We start from the raw sequence: 23453 nt of genomic DNA, 5'->3' as shown, positions 1-23453 counted from the left end.
AAAAAAATTCTGTTAAGCAGAATTGTTTAGAAGACAATTTGCACATAGAGGGTCAAATTCAGGGGGGTTTCCTCTGCAGTTCATAATTGTTTATGAAGATTTATTCTGTGGTTGTTGGAGGTCATTGTGTGGCACTAGAAGGAGGGAGGGAGGGGGAGAGAGAGAGAAAGAAAGAAAGAAAGAAAGAAAGAAAGAAAGAAAGAAAGAAAGAAAGAAAGAAAGAAAGAAAGACTCCTTCTCCAAATTACAAAGCAGCTGTAAAACCTCAGAGTCCTTGACAGGACGGGGTCATGAAGATTTGTGATATTTTTCTCATTCTTTATTTCTCTGTAGATATATGAGTAGGAAGCAAACTGGGACACTGATTGCCAAATGTTACTCTCAAAACAACATCAGTACAACATCCTAAAACAACCAGATTGAAATTCTTCGCATTTCCCAGCAGCTCCCGCAACAGTTTCTGTTTCTCAGACCAAATGAAAAAAAAGCTGAGATAACTCTCATCTAAATTTGGCTTGTGGTTCTCGCATGGAACGGTAACTTCCCCAACAGATCTTTCGATGCAATGGGCCGGTTTGACAGCCTCTGGGGATGTGAACCAGGCCTTAGAGAAAGGGCCGCTGTGCAGAATCAAAGAACACATTGAGAACGATACACCTCTCCATCTTGCGGGAAGCAAACTGGACGTAGATACAGACAATTATTTTCACATTTTAATCCTACCCTACATTTAAGGATTTCAGGGCAGTCTGCACAGTTCTCCGTTTTATACTCACATCATCTCTGATGAGGTTGAGAGAAAATGGTCTGTTCCACACGGCAACAGCTTTCTGGGAGCCAGTTTGGTGTAGTGGTTAAGAGCTCAGGACTCTAATCTGGAGAACCAGGTTTGATTCCTCATTCCTCCACTTGTAGCCAACAGGGTGCCCTTGGGTCAATCACAGATCTCTTAGAGCTCTCTCAGCCCCACCCACCTCACAGGGTGTTTTTTTGTGGGGATAATAATAACATACTTTGTAAACCGCTCTGAGTGGGTGTTAAGTCATCCTGAAGGGCGGTATATAAATGGATTATTATTATTATTATTATTATTATTAAGGCAGTGAAGATGGACTTCCTGTATGGTGGATTCCCCCACATTTTCCCCGCTTCAGTCCCCCAGTAGCCCTTTCATCCCTGTGCGACTGGGGGGCGGTTTCAAAACCAAGTTATCGATATGCCATTATATCAGTACATCGATATGTTTGTCACCAGTTTTTAAAACCCTGCCGAGAGTGGTGGGGCAAGGAAAATGGTGCCAACGAGGGAAAATTGCACCAATCGGAAAGTAGAGGGATGGTGCCTGAGAGAAGGGATAAAAGGCCTCACCACAGTGGGAGGTGTTCAGTCCTAGGGAGCAGAGCTGAGGAGAGGCTGCTGCAGACGGAGGGATCCCTCATCCGGAAGGGGTGAGACAGTTAAGAACAGTCTAGTTAGATGTGTCAGTGTGTGTTAGTTTGTTTATTCACCAACCTTCACGAATCTCAAGTTTGAACACCAGTTATTAATAAACCTTTTAAGTAAAGTTCTTTATTATTCTGCCTGGGTCCTCACGCCTCATTCGGTCTCATAATAAATCAAACCTACTGGGAAAGAGTAAACAGAAGGGTTTGGATGGGTGCTCTGGGCCCTTCTGGGGAATTCTGTACCAGAGTGGTGGCAGCCTATAGAGAGCCTCTCTGGGCCTCAGCCAACCTGCTGTGACACAGAGCCAAGCTACAAGTGATGCCTGACACAGGTTGGACACTTGTCAGCTTCCCTCAGTTTTGATGGGAAATGCAGGCAACCTGGTCTTACAGTTTGGCTCTCCATTTAATTGAAGTTTACAGAACCCCCCCACGCATACGCAGCGGAGGGGAAGGGGGGCACCTGGCGAGAGCCTGATGCCTGCACTCCCCTCCCAACCACATGATCTCCCTCCCATAGACTGCTGCTCTGTAAACTTCAATTAAATGGAGAGCCAAGCTGCAAGATCGGACGCCTACATTTCCCATCAAAACTTGAGGGAAGCTGACAAGTGTCCAACTTGTGTCAGGCGTCACTTGTAGCTTGGCTCACAGTGGCACAAAGAGACACAGTTTCACCCCTCCCACCCCTTGACCCCCACCCCCACCTTATAGAGCAGCAAGATGGGACAAAGATAAATGGCAGGAGGTTGCCCACTAAAGCAGGCACCCTGGCTAGCCTAGGCACACACAGGCTCTGCTTATTCGGTTTGCTTTCGGCAGCCGAATGAAAGCACAAGACAGAAAAAGAAAGGCCAGCAGTGCAGAAACACCCAAAGAAGGTGCAAGTGACAATGACAACCCATGTACATTTGGCTTCCCCTTTGGAGAAAGCTTTTTGGTGGGATTCTGTCTCTCTCTCTCTGTGTATGTGTGCAGTTGAAGAAGGAAATTAGTAATTAGTAATGTCAGGTTTGTGGAGAGGAGCTCTTTGTTTAAAGAGGGATGTTTGGAAAAATAAATAATTCCGTGCAGATGGAAGGAATGCATTTTAATGAATAATTATAAACGGGAAGCAAAGCTTCTGGGTGGTTAGCTTTCATCTTGGCTTTAAAGAGGATGCATCATAATCTATACAATATTGGAATGAGAAAGGAGGTGCATGAGGGGTATATGAGATACCGATGTTATTATAACAGGAATCAGATTTTGAAAAGAGCCTGCAATTGTTTTATTTGGATTAGCAAGATTATGAGGATCTGGATTATTAGGATTGCATTATTAAGATTACTCAAAGGCGATAGGATGGAGGGTGCATTATAAACTTCTTAGCAACAGAGAAAACTCTTTCACCATGTCAACGGCTTGGAGAAATAACGCTAGCTAGGAAAGAATAAATGTATACACTTCTGCATATACTAAATATGGGAAAATATACTAGCACTACATCCATCAGAAAAAGATACAGAGATATTTATAATTTAAAAATGGAAGAAAAGTGACACAGTTATGAACCCATACATATATACACTCGTACAGTTACCAACTTTTCTTTTAATTACGGGATGGAAAGAATGCTTGTGATGTTTTGTACTTCTCAATGACCCTTTACTTCATTGGCGAATTACGCGTTGCCCATTTTTACCTAGTACGTTTGTATTCCTCCTTTCTACCAAAAAACTTGGGTTCTCCCTTCCCCACTGTTATCTTCACAACAACCCTTTGAGGTAGGTTTAGCTGAGAGTGTGTGACTGGCCTACCCAGCTGAGTAGGGATTTGAATATGGACCACTCAGATCCTAGTATGGTACTCTAACCATTACGACGATGATGATGACGACTACGACGACTACTTAATTTCCTCACCACCAAGCCAAATAAATCCTAAAGCAACAGCTTTATTAAGACTAATAACCAAAATATGACAAAGTAGTAAGCAAACTTTCAAGTTCACCATAATTCTTCATCAGGCTGAATGCTGGTGAAAAAAAGGGGGGGAGAGAAAAAAAAAAGATGCTGTTTAGCGTGGTGGAAAGCCCAAGAGTATGGACTGTTGCATTCTCAAAGTGGAGTGGTGGAGGTGATATACAGAATTAGGAGAGACTGTGCCAGGTGCAAAAAAAATCTCGGTGTGTACATAAGGTTACTGGAATAAAGATTGTATTGCTACTTTCTCTTTAAAAATATAAACGTCAGCTGAAATTTGGAACTGAATGCCTACAAGCTAAATAATTACTGCTTCTCAAGACTTAACTTTCAGTCAAAATGCTGGCCATTTTGAAGATCTAGTGCTGTAGTTTCACACTCCTTCTGGAATGAATACGCCTTTGATGTTAACCTACTTCTCCCTTTCTGTAGCATATGAGATGGCTGGAGTGGGTCACTGTCATTGAAATGAGAGCATTCTCTTGAATTTGATTGCAAGGCTATGGTAGTCCAAAGGATGATATCTTTGTTCATGAACCTGTGTTTACTGGACAGAGCACTGGTTCACACATTCACATGGTGACTTGCATGTGTGAATGAGCCAATCGCATTAAAAATAAACCGCGAGGCAGAATTTTTCACTGCGTAACACTTTGCTTTGGAGTCAGTTGATTTGAGCAGATGCAAGAGAGCCCTGAGAAGTGATCAAAAGACTGGAAAGCAAATGACATCTATCCAAATGTGAACCAGTCCTTTGATTTAGGGATGCTTCTCGTCATTTGGACCAACACAAAGTTTCATCTTGATGACAAAAAGATTTTGCCTTGGAGGATGTTTGAACAGTGGCTTATTATTCTTGCCCCCCCCCAAAAAAAACAATTTTAGAAGCAGAGGTCACTGTGGCAATCAAGAAACACAAAGAACCATCCTCTGTCCATCTCAAGGTGCAAACACTAGAGTAAGCCTGTCCCCAGCCATTACAATGAACTGGTGTCCCTTGGCCTGCCAACAAAGCAAGGCGGCTCAGAGGTGGGTTAGCATGTTAAAACAGCCACGGAGCACAGACATCCAATGTGGAGTAGTGGAAAGAGTGCTGGGCTAGGATCTGGGAGGCCCAGGTTCAAATCCCCACTTGGCCACAGAAGCTTCCTGGGAGACCTTGGCCAGCCACACATGCTCAGCCTAACCTACCTCACAGGGTTGTTGTGAATATAAAATGGAGGAGGGAAGAAGGGCAGGGTACAATTATCAAGATGAACTAATGAAGAGCCCAGCAGCCCCCCCCCCACACCCTTTGGTGCTGAGAGCACAACTGAGGTCTGTTGTCGCCATCACTGCAGGCAGACCTGCGCTGAAAGGCCCCAGTGGCATTGTTGGCACTGCAGAGGCTACTTGGTTCTATCAGCTCCTGTTCACCAGTGGCCCTCCATGACAATGGCCCACTGGAAACTTTCCCCAAAAGTTTTGTAGCCATAGCTAGTCCACCCCAGGCTCGTTGAGGCAGGAGGCACGATCCTTCGGCTCTTCCAAACACAGCTGACATCTCATGTGACTGGGTTCCCCTTTCCTTATTTACTCAATATTCCAACCAGTAAAAGGACTCTTTCTTTATCTTTTTGTAAATTCACAGGTATAAACACCTGTGCACTAGCTGTTAAAAACCCCTTCGAGCAGCAGTTTATGCCTTCTCTTCCAACCACAAACACTTCCCTAAAACAATGCCAGGTAACTTCTGTCCGAAGTTCCTTAGAGTTAAAGGAGCACTGAAGTGTACCTCTGTATATTGTCATTTTAGCCATCAAGAGAAAGAGCTATTACAGGGGTTTCATCTGGTAAAAGGGATGATCTGGTTAAATGGATGCCAACTTTGGTCAAGAGAACCCATAAATAGAGGTACGAGCGGCCAGTCCTCCAGAGCTGTTTGAGCAGAAATCAGATGTGTGAAAAAAATGAACCACTTGTAAATCTCCACTGGAATCAACCAGAAGCTACAGTCTGATGATATCATTTCCCCCCCTTCATTTAGGTTGGTAAGATTTACATAACCTGTGATGATTTGTGGAAGGCAAATAGATGTGTTCCATCTTTCATCTCAGGCCACTATTAAGTCCATCAGTATGTCAACTCTCTCTGTTTTCGGTTTCAAATATGTTGTCCTTTGAGCAAAGACATCTGGTACTGTTCTAAGGTCATGACCCAAAAGCCTGTTTCTCATAGCCAGGAGTTTGACACCCACAGATTATAACACTGGAAAATAAAAACATAGCCACTTGAAATCTCATGTTTTTGATAATGTACTCCATAAAGCTTCTTGCTTCCCTCTCAACAAGATAATGAAAAACAAGCCACGTTCCAGCTCATCCAACTTGGCCTGGAGCTCCTAAAATCTTGCGTCAACCCATCAGCACACAGTCCTTGTCACCCATTCCAGCTATTTTGAAAGTTAATCCAGTCTGCCATAATGGCAAAACTCTGTCTTCTACCAATAAGCAATTGTCTAGTGGATAATTAATTTGTTCCCCTGATGGTTATAAACATGTCAGGTTACAATAATCCTCTGTTCCTTGGGAGTGAAATGTGGATGTGATTTCAAGTGTCATACTTTTTGATGCATCATCGTCGAGTCTCTCTGCGCCATCAGACACAATTAATTGTGTGATGATCTATGGCAATGAAGTCCTGCTTCTGGTGGTGTTGGTCAAGCAGGGAAGCATAGCTTCTGAAACAATATATGCAAGGAAATTTCCTAGTGCCTAAAATGTAAACACGTTAACAGAGTTGTCTACAATGTGGGTTAAGAAAGAATCTAGATTTTGAGCTTGGAGTTGGAGCTGAACAGATTTTTCACTGGTGCAAAGGGGAGAAGGGAAACCCACTGACCACCAAAAATGCTGGAAATCATGGGACCTGTTTGGACAAAAACCATGTGGGATGGGAGTAAGGAAGGCAGCTAGGGAAAACAGAGAGAAAAAGCTAGTGAGATCCAGCACATGAAAACAAAATACTAACACACATATTGAGGCCTAAAAGAAAATAAAAGACAATAGACCAACTTACTGAAAACTTTGATTTAGATGGAGATGCCAATTATTGGGCAGTAGGGCAAGATACGAAAGATCCTTTAGAAAGTTACCCATTCATTTGCAAGTTGTCTGATCACGGGGCAAGAAGGATTGTGAACAGGTAACCGTTCCGTTGCTATCTCTCTGTTCCTGCCTCTTAAGAAAAAAATATCTACCTTTTTCATAAGCAGGAACCTCCAAGATTGGAGTTGAAGTGATCATCTCTGAGCATTCACTGAAAAAACTTGGCACCGCAGGCATGTTCAGGAAGAAGAAAATTGGGAGCAGGGCTCTTTTTCAGGGGGAACGTGGGGGAACGGAGTTCCGGAACCTCTTGAAAATGGTCACATGGCCGGTGGCCCCGCCCCCTGATCTCCAGACAGAGAGCAATCTCAACTCCCCTCTGTCTGGAGATCAGGGGGCGGGGCCACCGGCCATGTGACCATTTTCTCTGAGGGCAACCCACTGAGTTCCACCACCTCTTTTCCCAGCAAAAAAGCCCTGATTGGGAGAGAGAAGTGCTTAAAGCCCTACTATGTGCTTTAATTGTTCCTTGCCTTTGACCCCCCCCCTCCATTCAGACTCATTTCCAGTAATGAAGAACACAAAAAGGAGGGCCCCTCCCGTGAAAAAGGCAAACAAAGCAAGTGGCCAAGCCACAACTGGAGGCACGGGGGTGTCAATATCCTGAGAAGAAATCAAAGATAGATCAGGGTATAATCAACCACAAGAATATCCAAATTTATAAATAGGCAATATAGCTCTGTTCAGTGTATAAAGTGACAAAGTGCATATATAAATAACAATATACTTAATAATCTAAAATTGATACAAGATCTGATAAACAGCCAATAAATACAATCAATACAGTCGGGAGTTCTAACATTCAAGTCGAATATATCACAGACAAATTGAATATATCACATACACTAAACAGAGCTATATTGCCTATTTATAAATTTGGATATTTTTGTGGTTGATTATACCTTGATCTAGCTTTGATTTCCTGTCAGGATATTGACACCCCCGTGCCTCTAGTTGTGGCTTGGCCACTTTCTTTGTCATTTCCAGTAATGGCAGACAGGCACAAGGAAAATTGTGCTCATGGGCACCATGTTGGGGATCCCTGGTATACATAGATCTTCCTTCCCTATTTTTCTTTCATATGAACATAAGAGGAGCTCTGCTGGATCAAACCAGTGGATTCACACAGTTGCTAATCAGGGCCATTTCCACATGGCTTACCTTGTTCCAGAAAACAGCGAAATCTCGTGCAAAAACGCTGTTATCATGCAAGAAGACGCGATAACAGCATCTTCTCGTGCAATTTCGTGCGGGATTGTGCTGGTTTCTAGAACAAGGTAAGCCATGTGGAAAAGGCCCAGGTGTCCCAGAAGGTCCATAAACTCCACATAATTTTGCCTCCTATTACCGGTGTTCAGAGTTTTACTGCCTTTGAACATGGAAGCTGTCTTTAGTTGTCATGGGAATGGCCTGACGGACCTCCTCCAAGAAGCCATCTTATCCCATTTTCAAGCCAGCTATACTAGTGGCCATCACTATGTCCAGTGGTACCCTGACCTACCACACAACAAACCTGTGAGGTCGGTTAAGATGTGAATGTGTGGCCCAAACGCCATCCAGCAAGTTTTATGGCAGAAAGAGGGTTTTTAAGCCGGACTGATGCCACTTGGATTTTGGTCCATTTTTCTTCCCAACTTTCCAAAGCATGGAAGAACATAATAATTTTATACTCATTTCCTAAAAGCTCCAAAAGACCAGTCTTGGAATACCGCCCTCTTAAAGCTTTAGGTGGGTAGCCTTGTTGATCTGCAGTAGAAACAGCAGGCTTTGAGTCCAGTGGCACCTTAGAAACCAACAAGATTTTCAGGGTACAAGGTTTTGAGAGTCAAAGCTCCCTTTTTCAGATATCTGACTCTCTGACTCTCAAAATCTTATATCCTGAAAATCTTGTTGGTCTGTAAGGTGCCACTGGACTCAAATCCTGCCACCCTCTGAAAGGTTCCATTTAGAGGATGCCACCATATCCTGATGAAGCTTATCCACTCAATGCAAGCCCCATTGAGTTCAATGGGAGGGATTTAAGCATATGATTTACTCAGCCATCTAAAAGTGGCTAACATTGGCTGGATGACAATGGTTTGATCCTGTAGCTTGTGGACTGTCATACATTTCTGGGGCATCGATATCTTACGGCATGGCTCAGGCATTTTGTTTTCAAAAGAAGACTGTCTTATGATGAGGTTCTAATATATGGAAACTGCCCTTTTTAAAGAAGTGCTATATTCTTTATGAGTTTTTAAAAATATATATATAACTGCAATACTCCTATGGCGATTTTGTCAAATGTGCAGAACAACACTTGATCCACATCAAAACTCCTATTGCTAAGCACTGACCTATATTGAGAATTAGGAAGGCTTTTGTATGCTTAAATAGCTGCCCGCTAGAGAAATTTAGGACTGAGTGAGCAGGAGTCATGTTGGTTTAGTTCCAATAAGGCAGTCATGTGTAACTAATACTGTATTATTAACACTGGGTGAAATTTTCAACTTTCAGTATCTTGATGAAAAACAGACAATAAAAATTGCTTAGTGACTTTTTCTAACCTTTGTAACATGTATTTTACTCACCAAGCCCACTGCTACTCAACTCCACATTCCCAGACATTAAAACAGGGAGATTATACGTGTGCCATTCATCGGGAAGATGACTTTTTTGTCGCTAAATGAAACTTTCATGGAATATTAATTGGCTCATTTTTAATTCTAGCTATTTCCTTTCCTGGCTGCACATTAGGGTTCGAGGTGGGGGTATGTATGCAGCACCAGCACGATCTCCTGCTCAAGTCCAGAGTCCCTTGTATTCTGCGTGGGAGTTGTGTATATAATTCCCTGCCTGTGTGAGATTCCATATTCACTTAAATGGTAGGGGCAATTTCACGACTTAATTAATTAATTGAAATATTTCTATCTCACCTTCTGGTACAAAGAGCCCCTGAGGCGGCTTAGGAAGCAGTTCAAGCTGTCGGGACAACATACAAGAAAACACACAAGTTAAATAGCAGACAAACCGCACAGAAGTCAGAGAACAGCAGCACAAAGCAAGCGAAGTTAGAAAGACAGCCTTGGGCCAGGTCCAAAGCTCAGTGAAACACTGCCGCAGTCCTAAAAGCAACAAAGGAGGGTGCCAGGCATGCTTCATAGCATAAAGCACTCTCAGGGCCACCACCAAAAAGGCCCCATCACAGGTTGCCATCCATTGACTTCTGGCACTGGCAGCAAACGGAGTTCACGAGGCAGTCTCAGAGTGCAAGTACATTTGCATTGGAAGCAGGGATTTTTTGAGCAAAGGTAAAGGTAGTCCCCTGTGCAAGCATCGTGTCATTTCTGACCCATGGGGGGACGTCACATCATGTTTTCTTAGCAGACTTTTTACGGGGTGGTTTGCGATTGCCTTCCCCAGTCATCTACACTTTACCTCCAAGAAACTGGGGACTCATTTTACCGACCTTGGAAGGATGGAAGGCTGAGCCAACCTTGAGCGGGCTACTTGAATCCAGCTTCTGCCAGAATCAAACTCAGGTCGTGAGCAGAGGTGGGGCTGCAATACTGCAGCTTACCCCTCTGCATCACAGGGCTCTTATACATTTGCATTGGAAGCAGGGATTTTGGGGGTATCTGGTCCCAAAGGGCCATATGCAGGGCTTTTTTTTCAGCAGGAACGCAGTGGAACGGAGTTCCGGCACCTCTTGAAAATACTCGGCAATAGTGTGTGAAAATAATATTATTTCAAAGAATCCCGTGTGTTTCTTCCTCATTTCCCTCTTGAGAGTTCCGCCACCATTTTTCCCAGAAAAAAAACCCTGGTCATGTGCAATGATAATTTTCCACTGGTGGAGGGGGAGGCAGTGATTTTTGCAAATTCCCTTCTCCCCCAGCACGCCTCCACATCTTTTGCCCCATGCTTCCCCGAGGTGTCCCCAGCACTGCAGGCGGGAGCGAAGTGGGATGCAGTGAGAAGAAGAAAGTGTGAAAGTTTGTTGAATACAACCCAAACTGTAGATGTCTTTAATGGTCAAAAATAGCATCTTACATTCTCTCTCGAGATAAATTGGAAGCTAATGCAACTGGATCAAGAATGGTGCCATATGATCATAGAGAGTCACAAAATTGGGCATTTGGATTCACTGAAGTTTCAGAGATTTTTTCAAAGGTAGCCCCAGACAGAAAGCATTACAGTTGTCTTAACTAGGAACTTTTTGAGTCCTGACTACCGCCCCCCCCTTATTGAAATGGAGAAGATATGACAAAATCCTCGTGTAAATTTCATGTGTAGCATTCCTGCAAATGTGGGCTTCTCTTTTTGTTGTAATGGCAACAGCATTTACCCTATGAATCATGCCTTTAATGAAATCAAGGGAGATTTTATTGGGGGGAGCTGGAGAAAAACTATTCACAGTGCAAGGGATTGATTAATTGGACACATGACTGGTAACATTATGCTGGTATTCTGAGTAGACACATTTTGACTCTGTACACAGTGGATTAATTCAGCACTCCAATTCCAGTAACTGGAACTCTTGCCTAATATAATTTAATATTGAGGCGGTATGCGAGTACAGAATTCGGAACGCTTCAGTCCTTACTCCCCACACCCTGACGGCTTGTTTATTGTTTATTAGTTAAACCATACAACAAACCACAATTGGTAGGAACTGTGATTAACAAATCAGCTATAAAAGAACTTCAAACCCTAGTTTGAAATCCTGGCTTAGTAGGAACCAGTGGGTTGGATCCAGACGAAATCGACATTTCCCACTGATTTCCCAATTTCTTCCTGTTGCAGAGTATGACGCCCCCCCTCATGTCATTCCTCAGGATCGCCAGTCCCCCACAAAGCACCAGTTTTTGGATATCAGTGGGTTGCAGTGGGAGGGGGGAGGCAGGTAAGTTCCATTCTGCCATTGAAAAATTTAATTTTGATCCATCCCAATTGAATATCTGGTTGTCGATGTCCCAGTGGGGGCTGGAGGTCTCCTAGAGTTACAACTGATCTCCAGACTACAGAGATCAGTTCCCTTGGAGGAAATGCCAACTTTGGAAATTGGACGGTAGACTTGATATCATGGCCAAGCTCACCTATAATAATTGCATACTGCTAGACCTAATACAAGGTTGCCATGTCCCCTCACCCTCAGGGTGGGTGGTTGGAGGACTGGCATTCACTGTTTTAGATGTCTTTGCATGTATGCGCTCCCGGACTGTGTGATTGTCACTTCTGGGAAATGACATCATTGTGCAGGGCCTCGCGCTGCCCCTGGGAGCCATCCTGCGCTCCGCGGCAGGCAGAATCAGGCCCATTTGGGGCCTAAATAGGCCTGCTGTGAAGTGCAGGAGCACTTCAGGGCTGTCCCGGCAGTGCTCCCATGCTCCGCAGAGGGCCGAATTGGGTCCGTTTGTGATCCCTCACCCCCAATAGGGAACTGGCAACCCTACTGCTTGTCGCTGTTTGACCAAACTTTTGACCCCTCCCATTGAATGGCCTGTTCGCCATCAAGTGCCAAAATGGCATCACCCCCTATTTTGGCACTTTAGAACACACAAGGAAGGGGACAGCAGTACCTCAGTCCACTGTGTCATGGGCCCAATCAGGATCAGGCTCTTGTGGCATTTTAAAATGGTGTTGTCCACAGGTCAGAACTGTGGACCTTGTCACATACAGTTCGGCCCTAATCCTTCAATGTGTCAACAGGGCAAAATGACTAAGACGTTAAGGGAACTTAATGTGTTCTCAGTACAATCTCTGGTATCTGATCCCTTTCTTTTCATTATTTTAATTATTAAACTCCTAATTGGAAAAACAGTCTTAATGGGAATAACAATCGTTTATTACTCCATGCTGGAAATGGAGTTTTCAGTGGGTGTGTCGAACAAACGGCATTAAATGTCTGCCAAATAGTTTATTCTTATTAAGCTGGAGTGGGAGGTTTGAAACTTGAAAGCATATTTGCTGTTTTCTTTCCTGTCTCCTGAAATACACATTTCCTTCCTTGAAGACATATTTGTGAAATGAAAGACAGGACTGAAGGAAAGTTGGTCCAGGCATTCCATTCTGTGTTCCCATAAAAAAGGGACAAACTCTGTCCAGAAAATGTTTTTTCCCCCTTGTTGTGGGTAAAATCCTGAACTATGATCAGCCTGAAAATATTACGAAGAGGTTAAAGTCTTCATTTTCTGCTGTAGGACTGTATACAAATAGCTAGATAGAATGGCCTAAGGGTAGAAGGCAGTGAAGGTTGGTAAGCAGTGAGTGAGGCCTCTTCCGCAGGCTTGACTTTACAGCTGGTTTTCTACATATTTGGCCCATGCAGATTAGATCAGCAGTTCAGGATCAGATTGGATCGTCGGTTCTGGCCCCCATAAAGCTGTGATTTTTAAATTCTGCACACGAAGGAGTAGGATAGAAGTGGTGCCTGGTTTTGATTTCTGCGCTGGAAAAATGGCCCATATCTGCTGAGTGCTTTCTGGGGGAAGATGACATGTCAGCAGCAGTTCTGTCAGTGTGGGTTTTAGTTTGATTGTTTGCACGTGCGTTGCAACGTTGCAGTGTTTGGACATTAGAGGGGGTTGCATGATTGGCTGTAGGGTTGCCAGGTCCCCCAGCCCCCTAAATGGGAGGTTGAAGGACCAGCACTTACCTGTGTCCCTCTCGTGTGTGCGCTCCTGCACAATGATGTCACTTCTAGGAAGTGATGTCATTGCGCAGTTCATGTGCCGACCTGGGAAGACTGTCGCACTGTGCAGGGGGGCCAAATCGGGCCCAATTTGGCCTGAATCGGGGCATTGTGGAGCATGGGAGCACTGCTGCGCTCTGTGGTGACCTGATGCCAGCCAAATTGGGCCATCGCAGCATGTAGGAGCGTGCTATGTTGCCTGGGAGGGTGCCCAAGAAGGCATGTTCCCCCCCTGCCAGCCAGGTAAGCAGGGGCAAGGGGTGTAGGGGTGATGGGGCGATCCCTTGCCCTCAGTGGGGGACTGGCAGCCCTACTTGGCTGAGGTGCTCTGTAGGGAAACTTTAAAACATTAAGCTGGATTCAGTAGCCTTTGAAGCGTTTTCCCCCCAGTGTCACAAGACTAATTTTTTGTTGTTGTTAAAACATCAATGTTGTAACGATTTAAAAAACAACAACCAGGAAAACCAGCGTGTCACCCTGATAGCTTCTTGTGTTGTGAGAAGATAATTTACTGCCGAAGTTAGCATACACATACACACAAACAATGACATTTTTTAAAAAAAAGATTACAAATGAGAGTGGAGAGGGAAGAAAAGGGTATAGTTAGACATTGGTGTTTAACCATTTAGGATGCAGAGGGATAAAGGAGAAGGAGGAGGGCCAGGCCAGGGCTTACATCAAAGAAAACATTCTGCACTGCAAAATAGCTGTCTTTACTTTGATATAGCCCTGACCTGGATAGACCAGGTGAGCCTGATCTCATCTGATCTCAGAAGCTAAGCAGGGGAGGGAGGAGTAGATGCAAACAGTAGCTTCTGATCTCCATATCAGAAGCTACTGTTTGCATCTACTCCTCCCTCCCCTCTCCACCTATATATCTGACCAGTTTCTTCTTGCCCTCCATGCGTCTGACGAAGAGAACTGTGATTCTCAAAAGCTTATGCTACAATAAAGTTGGTTATTCTTAAAGGTGCTACTGAACTCTTTTTGATTTTACAAGTCAGAAGGGAGTTCTGACTCTCAAAAGCTTACACTCTGGAAATCTTGTTGGTCTCTAGGGGGCCACCGGACTCAAATCCTGCTATTTCACTGGGATGTTGCGATGATAAAATGGAGAAAGGGATAACAACGTTGTCAGTTGCTTTGGGTCCCCAATGGGGAGAAAAGTGGGCTACATTGTCTCTGTACCAAAGAACGGTTGCCATTCCACAAAGATGAAATACAGAACAACTGAAGTCGAATTGCTAAGCAAAATCAAACGTGTATGTTTTGGTTATTTAACTCCTTTTTATATTATGGACATGGCCTCTGAGCCCTCATTTCTGTTTTTCTTTAACATGTGTGTGTCTAACAGTGCAATCCTATGGAGAGTTACTCCAGTCTAAGCCCATTGACATCAATGGCCTTAGACTGGAGTAACTCTCCATAGGATTGCACTGAAAGAAACATTTTCAGATTGGCTAAATACTTTCTGCATATATCTGCCCATATGTGTGTTGCAAGGTCTGACAGTCATTATGGGGTTCATGTGTTTACCTACCATGCTATTGTTTAGATTGACCTGGAAAGGGAACCTGGCACAGAGCCAATAATCTGCAAGCCCGGGAAACTGAAGTGTGTTTGTAAACTGTTATTGGTCAACAGGTCAGGTGACTTTCTTTCTAGGGTCAAGAAGGAGGAGGAAGAAGAAGATTCTCCATTCAGTTATCCCAGCTCTTTGTTTGTAACAAGTAGTAAGAAAATGTAGCTCTAGGTGTTTGTTATTTTGTAGGCAACCTGTGACCCTTTTCCTTTAGAAGTAAATGATTTTTAAAAGCTAAACTCGTGTGCTGACTCTCTATTGATTCGAGATCCATTGCACTTCTGATTTAAAGCTATTTTTAACCCTTTCCCCCAACACTTTCAGCCTTGAAAAATGCATCTGATCGTTCTTCAAAACCGTTAATTCTTCTTCTGACACTTCTCCTGGCTGTGAGGTAAAAGCCAACTCCACACCCCAGGGAGTGAGAAGAGTTATCTAGCATATTCCACAATGAAATGAAGCTGGGCTATCATTTCGAGGCCATTGCCTAGAAAATAAGATGGCATACCTGTTTTTAAAAAAGTGAGAGAAGAAAGCATTAAGTAATTGCTTCCCGACCCCATGGGAGTTTGCAGGTTCCTTGCATCGTGGTAAGGGAAAGTGTTTTTTTTTTTAAATGAGATGCACCAATGTCTGCAGGATCTCTATGCTTTTGGCGTGGACCACAAGCGATAACAATAATCGACGTCTCCTTTCTTCTCCCCAAAACACCACGTTACCTAGAACACACATATATCTGGCAGAGGACTCTGTTCTTCCTGCATATCCCTTTTGCACCATCTGCCGGAGTGTACTTATATCCACTGGAATGTCTTTAAAGGTGTCAAAAAATCCCACAAACTCTGCTCTGTTTGGCAGCTGAATGGGGAAACAGAAAGGTATCTGGGGAGCCCTACAGCGAAGATAGTTCTGGGGCTCGTTTTTCCAAGTGACAAACGAGACAATGGTTTGCTTTTCACAATATATGCAAAATGGATGCTAAACATCACAAGATGTAAGAAATAGGCTAGTTTTACGATGGAGGCAGGTGAGGGGGAATGAAGAATAGTTGGTGCATTCACAGTGCAATCCTAAACAGAGTTACATCAGTCTAAACCCATTGACTTCACTGGATTTAGAGGGTTGTAACTCATTTTAGGATTGCACTGTAAATCTCTGCATTTTATTTCTACTTAAGTCCTCTGTGGGGTTCATTCTTCCTGTCAAGTATTCTCATCAGTTCTCTCTATCCGAATCTAAAGCACTTAGCCAGTGGTCGTTTAAGAGAGAACTGTAGCAAAAACATGTTTCAAGATGCTATACTTCCTCAAATATTTTACAGGGTAATAGACAACCCCAGAACAGAATATCATGGGTTAGATTCCTTGTTAAATTTTATATGCGTGCATGCATTATTTGTCTAGTCATTTATGACAGACAGACAGATGATGGGGTAATAGATTGGCTCCTACCAGCTTTCCCATTGGCACAAGAGGAAATTGGGCACTTTCACCTCCTCCTTCTTGACAGACTCCTGTGACATGTAGGTCCTTCTGCACTCTTAACCCAGCAAAAAAAACTGGTAGAACCTAACCCGATAATAACAGCATCAAAATCTAAAGACCCACATGTAATCTTCTACTTGTGCACAGTGGCTTTTTGATGTGTGGCTAGAAGTTGAAGGATGGGAGACTAGGCTGGGTGCTGAAGCCAACAACACTATACTATGGATGTTGTTCCAGCAAAGACCTTAACTATAATCTTGTAAGAAGGTGGACATAAAGGCTCCTCCCGTCCAGGAAGAAGCTACCAGTATTGTGCTGCACCTGGTTATGGGGATGAGTACTGTGAGGGGGTGAGGTGGTTTAGGACACGGAGAGGCTTGAAAGTTGGGTTGGGGACAGATCTTTGGTGCAGCAGCAGGGTCTGGGGCAAAGACTTCACGGTCCAAGAGAGCTAGTTTGGTGTAGTGGTTAAGAGCGGCAGGACTGTAATCTGGAGAGCCAGGTTTGATTCCCCACTCCTCCGCTTGAAGCCCGCTGAGTGACCTTGGGTCAGTCACAGCTTCTCGGAGCTCTCTCAGCCCCACCCACCTCACAGGGTGATTATCACAAGGATAATAAGAACACACTTTGTAAATTGCTATGAGTGGGTGTTAATGTTATGTATTGGGACTGTTGGAGCCACTGTAGTTTTGGGGGGCGGAGCCACTAGTTCTCGTCAGAGCTGAGAGAGCCTGTGAAGAGACAATTACAGCCAGTTAGAGATGGCTGCAGTCATTGTTCCCTGTTAATTGTTAAATGTAATAAATTAAATTAAATTACTGGTTATTGTTCAATAAATATTGATTGTTTGAAGCACTGCAGTTTCCTTCCAGTCTCAATACATATTAGTTAAGTTGTCCTGAAAGGCGGTATATAAATCCAAGGTCATTCGAATGGTATTTAAGTCAGAAGGCAGGGCTGCAACCCACAGTGAGCAAGCTGACCAGCGTTTTGGGCTCCTCCTGCATGTCAAAGGGAGCTACTGGAGATATTCTCAACTGCCTCCATCTGTGGTGGTGTCAGCTGTGCACCTTGTCCGGCAAAATCCCTGCTCAATGGCATTTGGCCAGCTCTTTCCACCACAGCCTCCTTTCTTCTACCTTGTTCTCTGTGTGCAAAGTGCCATATCAAGTCACAGGTGACTTATCCCAACCCCTGCTGGGATTTTCAAGGCAAGAACCATAACAGAGGTGGTTTGCCATTGATTGCCTCTGCATACTGCCCTCAATCTTCTTTCATGGTCTCCCATCCAAGCACTAACCTGTGACCATCCTGCTTAGCTTCTGAGATCAAACAAGACCTTGCTCGAGCTGTCCCCCAAGTCCAATGTCCTCTTCCTCAACACTCTTCCTCAATGCTTGCTTACTTGAATGTAAACAAAAACCAGAGAGTTTCAAAGCACAAATCTGTCCTTGTAAAAGCTCTCTAGCCTGCTTGACAGTCTTGCATGCATTGTAGGGGCATCCACAAAGCTATACTGGTGGAACTGTTGCTGTCTCTAACTGGCAAGGGTTTATGTGTATGAAAGGTGGCACCTGCTAAGTTGTCCTTAGCCTGGGTTATATCACAAAACCTATTTCATTTGCATCTGGCCCTCCTTCTAAGGAGCTTTGAGCAATGCTCCTGCCCTCTCAACAGCTCTGGAGTTTAGAGAGGTTTGGCTGAGAGAATCCTGCCCCCGAGCCTTCCAGCTGTACCTTTGTAGCCAAACAGGGATTTGACCCACTCTCCCTCATCAAAAGACAGCCACTGGAGCCTCTGCACCTCACCAGAGGAAGCTGGAATAAGCTGAGATAGCTATTAGCAAAGATGGCAGCCGCTTCCAAAAACGTTTTGGAGGCATTCCAGGCTAACGAGGCCTGCAATGGAAAATCACAAGGGAAGGAGAGGACTGGGAAAGAAATCTGCCGGCCAGGAGTGAAATGATGATCACTTTGTCTAAGGGTAGATGAGACAAGACTTGCTACGGGAGGGACCGGGGAATGCTTTAAGCTGTTTTTCTGATGGGAACGAGGACTACAGAACATACGAAGCTGCTTTACACGGAGTCAGGCCATTGGACCATCTAGCCAAGCACTCTGACTGGCAGTCAGGCAGAGAAAGATCTTTCCCCAAAACTGCTGTCTGAGATCCTCAACCGGACCTACCATGGATTGAATCCAGGTCCTTCTGTACACCAAGCTTGTGGTCTTCTGCAGATTAATGGCTCCTATCCTTTATGTGTTTGCAGATGGTGGCAGATCTAAGTGCCATGGAGTACAGGAAAGGACTGGCAGGACAGGTGGGTGAGTGGTCAAGGGAAAGGATTTGGAAGATGACATACTTTTCAGTTGTGTGCAAAGTGCCATCAAGTCAAAGCCAACTATTGGTGACCCATAAGGTTTTCAAGGCAAGAGACTTCCTTGGTGGTCTCCCATTCATGTATGAACCACGACTGACCCTGCTTAGCTTCCAAGAGGTGACAAGATCAGGCTAGCCTGGGCCACTCAGGTCAAGGCTCAACCTTTTCAAATTGGGCTGTGCAAACACCCCCCCCCCCAATATTGTTAGCATTCTTGAACCTATTTTGATCTCCATTGAAATTCTCTCCTCTGACAAAGGAACGTTCAAACTCACCTTGAATTTTATGGACAGAACTTGACTTTTTCCGTGCTATGGGTAAATGGTGTTTTTGGATGATCTTACAGTGTTTTGTCAGCTGTTCGCTCACCTTTTGAAGGTTACAAAATCAAATGAGAAGTTGCATGCATGAAATAGCTATTCTGGTCAAGCATCAGAGACAATCCCTTTCCTCTCACTTCAGATAATCTCTAACACAATACTTTTCAGTGTCGGGAGTTCATACTCACTCAAATATCAGCCACTGAGTTATGAGGGGTTAGTTAGCAAATACTCAGGCTGAATCTAGACAATACACTCACCACATTCCTGGCTGATGACTGATTTGCTACAAGTGTAGATCATTGCAAGTATTAATTCCATGGCATGGCGTTTCATCTTTAGATCAGATCCAATTTAGGATTACTTTCTTGCTGACTCAACTGGAAAGCTTTGGTTGCAAAAAGCAAGGAAGGGAGTCTATCGCTGATTATATGGAGTCTGTGCATTAAACTGCTCGTGGTCATCATATTTTAACATAGTGATTTTGTTCAGTAACACGATGTTCCATATCTTACATGCTAGAATTACTGATGTCATATGACTTATTTATTTTTTGTGTAGAAAAAAACCGCGCTAAAATGGGAAAAATTTTTAAAAAGGTATTTTCTTTTGTTCCCTAGACCTCTGGAGAGCTTTTCCCATAGCCCCTAGCAAGATTCCTAAATAAAGTACAGATGTCAGTAATTACCAAAGAAGAGCTCTAGACACAGAAGGCTAGATAGAGTCCCTTCCCCCCCCCCAGGCAGCTTGAAATCAGAACTCTATGGCCAGCTAATACTGAAAGCTTTGTTTCCCAGAAGCATAATGTGAATATTCTAATTGCCACTGGATATAAAGATCATCACGAGCAACCCAAATAGCCAAGTTTGGCCTGAGCTTGTCAGGTTTTGTCAGCTAACCAGCATCAGCCACATGTCAGTAACTTAATAGGAGACCACCAAGGAAGACTAGGGTTGCTATGTGGAGAAATAGTAAAGAGTAGAGATGGGCATGAACAGCAATAGGAACAAAAAAAAGCCACGAACAGCCCAATCAGCTGTTCGCGAACAAGCTTTTTGTGAGGCCCCATTCTAAATGAACAGGTGGTCGTTGCAAGCCTCGTTCATTGCTGTTTGTCAAGCCAGACAATCTGGCACCTGCAATTAATACTCTTGGCAAATGGAGGCAGGGACTGCCTGAACTCTGTCTGAACTCCTGCTGTTGCCCTGGAAACCCCAATCTAAGCCCAATTTAGCTTGATAGGCAGGTCTTCCTTTCAAGTGTGGAGCTCCAAATTTGTTACAAGGAAGCAAAGAGCAGGGGGGAGGGGGGCTCCCAGCTCTGGTTTTGCAGACAGTGAGGGAGAGACAGTTGCTGTTGGCATTTTGAGAGAGAGACAGGGAGAGCGCATTGGAGCTTGAATTTTCTTTGTGTGTAGTGGGATCAGGATCTACCTTTTCAAGTTCCAGGGCTGCTTCCAGGCTTTGGGCCAAGCTATTATTTATTACTGGTAACTTTCCTGCTGCTTGCTTAGGTAAGGTTTCTGGGAGTGGTGTGGTAGGGATCTTGATGGCTGGAGGAGAGCCTGCTGGCCCCCGCAAACAATGAACAATGAACATGTTCGTGTACAGGTCATATTCGTCAATGTTCATTGTTCATGGATGGCAACGACCAACGAACACCATGTTCGGATTTTTTTCTCTTCATGCCCATGTCTAGTAAAGAGTCCAGTAGCACCTTTAAGACTAACCAACTTTATTATAGCATAAGCTTTCGAGAACCACAGGTCTCTTCATCAGATGCATCTGACAAGGAGAGCTGTAGTTCTCGAAAGCTTATGCTACAATAAAGTTGGTTAATCTTAAAGGGTGCTACTGGACTCTTACTATTTTGCAACTACAGACTAACACGGCTGAATCCTCTGGATCTATGTGGAGAAAGGCAATGACAAACCACCCCTGCTTATCCCTTGCTTTGAATACCCTATTGTTGGGATCACCATGAGTTATTTGTCACTCGATGGCACGTTCTTCTTCAAAAAGATCACGGGAAACCGTCTCAGAATTGTTGAGGCCAGTTTCTGTGCTGGCAAATGGCAATGAACATGGTAAGAGTTCTAAATGAACTAATATGTCACATGAAAAGTGACACTTTTTAGTAGAAAGTACCACGAGTAGAGGGGATTCCCCCCTCCATTTTATTGTCACAGCAACCCTCCATGGTAACAATTCCAGAAGAGTAGCCATGCAGTGACTGTTCCCAGGTCAGCTAGTGAGGATCGTGGGTAACCAAGGCCTCTCCTGTCCAAGTCCAACCCTCTGTCCACTGCATCCTTTACACTGGCCCTTGACTTGGGTTGGTGGGCTGCATTCAAACCTGGCATAGTTGCAAGGAAAATGGGAGTGGGGAGAGGTTTTGGCTTTATCCCAGCTGTATGTCTACCACTAGAAATCTCTCCTTGTGTGCCGAAACTGAAACAGCAGGATGTGGTTGGGCTGTTAATATGATACCTTACTTAGCTGTCAACTCACCTTGGATTCTCGAGCGTAGTGCTAACTGTGTAAGAATGTCATTTCTCTCCCTCTCTCTCTCCCATTGCTGGGGCAATTGTATATAACAGGATACAAGAATGTTTCACAGGCAAACTGCCCAATCAGGCTAGGAGGCAGGGCACCAGGCTGTCATTTGCATCATGAGAAAATTGGTCTTTTGGTGTAATTTCCTTCCTGTAATTAGTCTCTCTGTGCTTTTTAGATTCTATGTCATGCTGTCAATGCAACATGTTCGACAGCATACCTGCCGGGGAAAATATTTGCTAAGGTGGTGAGAAAAATCTCATTTTTCATTAAAGTCATCAGGAAGGTGGGGGGGGGAGAAACTATTGTAGGAACCTTTTGAGAAAAAAATCAGGGCAAGAGAACAATGAATTCTGTATTAAACATCATGGCAAGGATCGGTAGAATCTGTTGATGGGGATATTTTTCTCCTCTCTGGGAAATTCTGACCATGCAAGCCTAACTGCCTGCATCCATTTGGATGTGGAGGTGTCAGAAATCCCACGAAAAAGTCACCAGCGTTTGGTGATTGGGGTGTTTTTTTTAGGATGTGTGGAAACAGCAGAATTACACTTTTTTAAGCCCCACTGTCTTCAATGGACTTAGAAGAGTGTAACTCTTGCCTCAAGTTTTCATGGGAAATGTAGGCATCCTGGTTTTACAGCTTGGCTCTCCATTACAGCTGCAAGACCAGGATGCCTACATTTCTCATCAAACCTGTGTCAGGCGTCACTTGTAGCTTGGCTCTGAGAGGTTCAGGACTGGTGTGTGTTGGGAGGCACCACAAAAAGCCAAAGCCCCTGCCCCAATGAAAGTGGCCTGAGTGGGGGAGGCTTCCCCATGGCATGGGAAGAGGGGCAAAGTTATTTACGAAGGGCAACAAAAACCCTTGGGCTGGCCCTGCCTATTGGTGTACATGCAGCCTCACTCATGCCATTTCTGGTCAGGAAAACAGTGTGTGTGTGTGTGTAGGGGGGGGACATTTATACCCCCTCTCCCAAATCAGGCCTTGCATTCCCAGCGGAGATCTCTCAAAACAAGTTCTGACTGAAAATCCTCATGGCCGACCCAGCGGCCACCATAGCGTGCAGGCTGACCCTTCGTTCTCTCTACTATTAGGACGTTTGTTGACTACATATGTTTTTATGGATTATATTTAATTTATAGATTTTAGCTTAGAAAGTCATCTTGAATGCATTTTGACATGGCAGGATACAAATGATCTAAATAAATAAGTCAATGCAAACAGAGAAGCCACGGAAAATAAAAGCGGTGAGAATCAAATCAACGTTAACAAGGGAGAGAAATACAGGCAGGGGACAGGCCTCCGCCTTCTGCTTTACCCGGTGTCTTGAATTGACTGGTACATGATTCCTTTTAGAGTACTACAGCATCCATCAAAGGCAAATTGTTCAGCAACTTCCACGACAGCATGATCCGTACTGAGCATCTGTTCTCTCCTGTCGGGATGCCACAATGATAAACTAGTCGGGACGGAGCCATCTTTCAGCATTCGTGCGGCACCTTCGGATCGAGGTGGGTTCTGATCAGTTTCAAGCAAACCCAGGTGGCCATGGGAGGAAGGCGCCACAAGAAGGCCTCTTCAGCTGCAATAACAGCTTTCAGAGAGGGAACGTCAGCATGCGGTCGTGAAACTCTCACTCACGTGCACCACAGAACACACATGGCATATCTGCCTGCACATGCTATAGATTGGTGAACAACCAAAAATTAACTGGGGGGGGGAAAGGATGTGCTTTTTCACCTACGGAGCATTCCCCGGTTCCGTGATTGCCCCCCGCAGCTTTATTTATTTCCTCTACATTTGTTTGCAAAGTGAGTCTTTTCTCGTTCATGTATTTGCTTTGTTTAAACCCACAATCATGACACAGGCACCGTGTGAAATCCTGGCTTAAGTAAAATAA

The sequence above is a fragment of the Eublepharis macularius genome, chromosome 8 (assembly GCF_028583425.1).
Source record: "Eublepharis macularius isolate TG4126 chromosome 8, MPM_Emac_v1.0, whole genome shotgun sequence".
Lineage (NCBI taxonomy): Eukaryota > Metazoa > Chordata > Lepidosauria > Squamata > Eublepharidae > Eublepharis > Eublepharis macularius.
The sequence above is the reverse complement of the archived record's forward strand: the minus strand, read 5'-3'. Positions refer to the sequence as shown.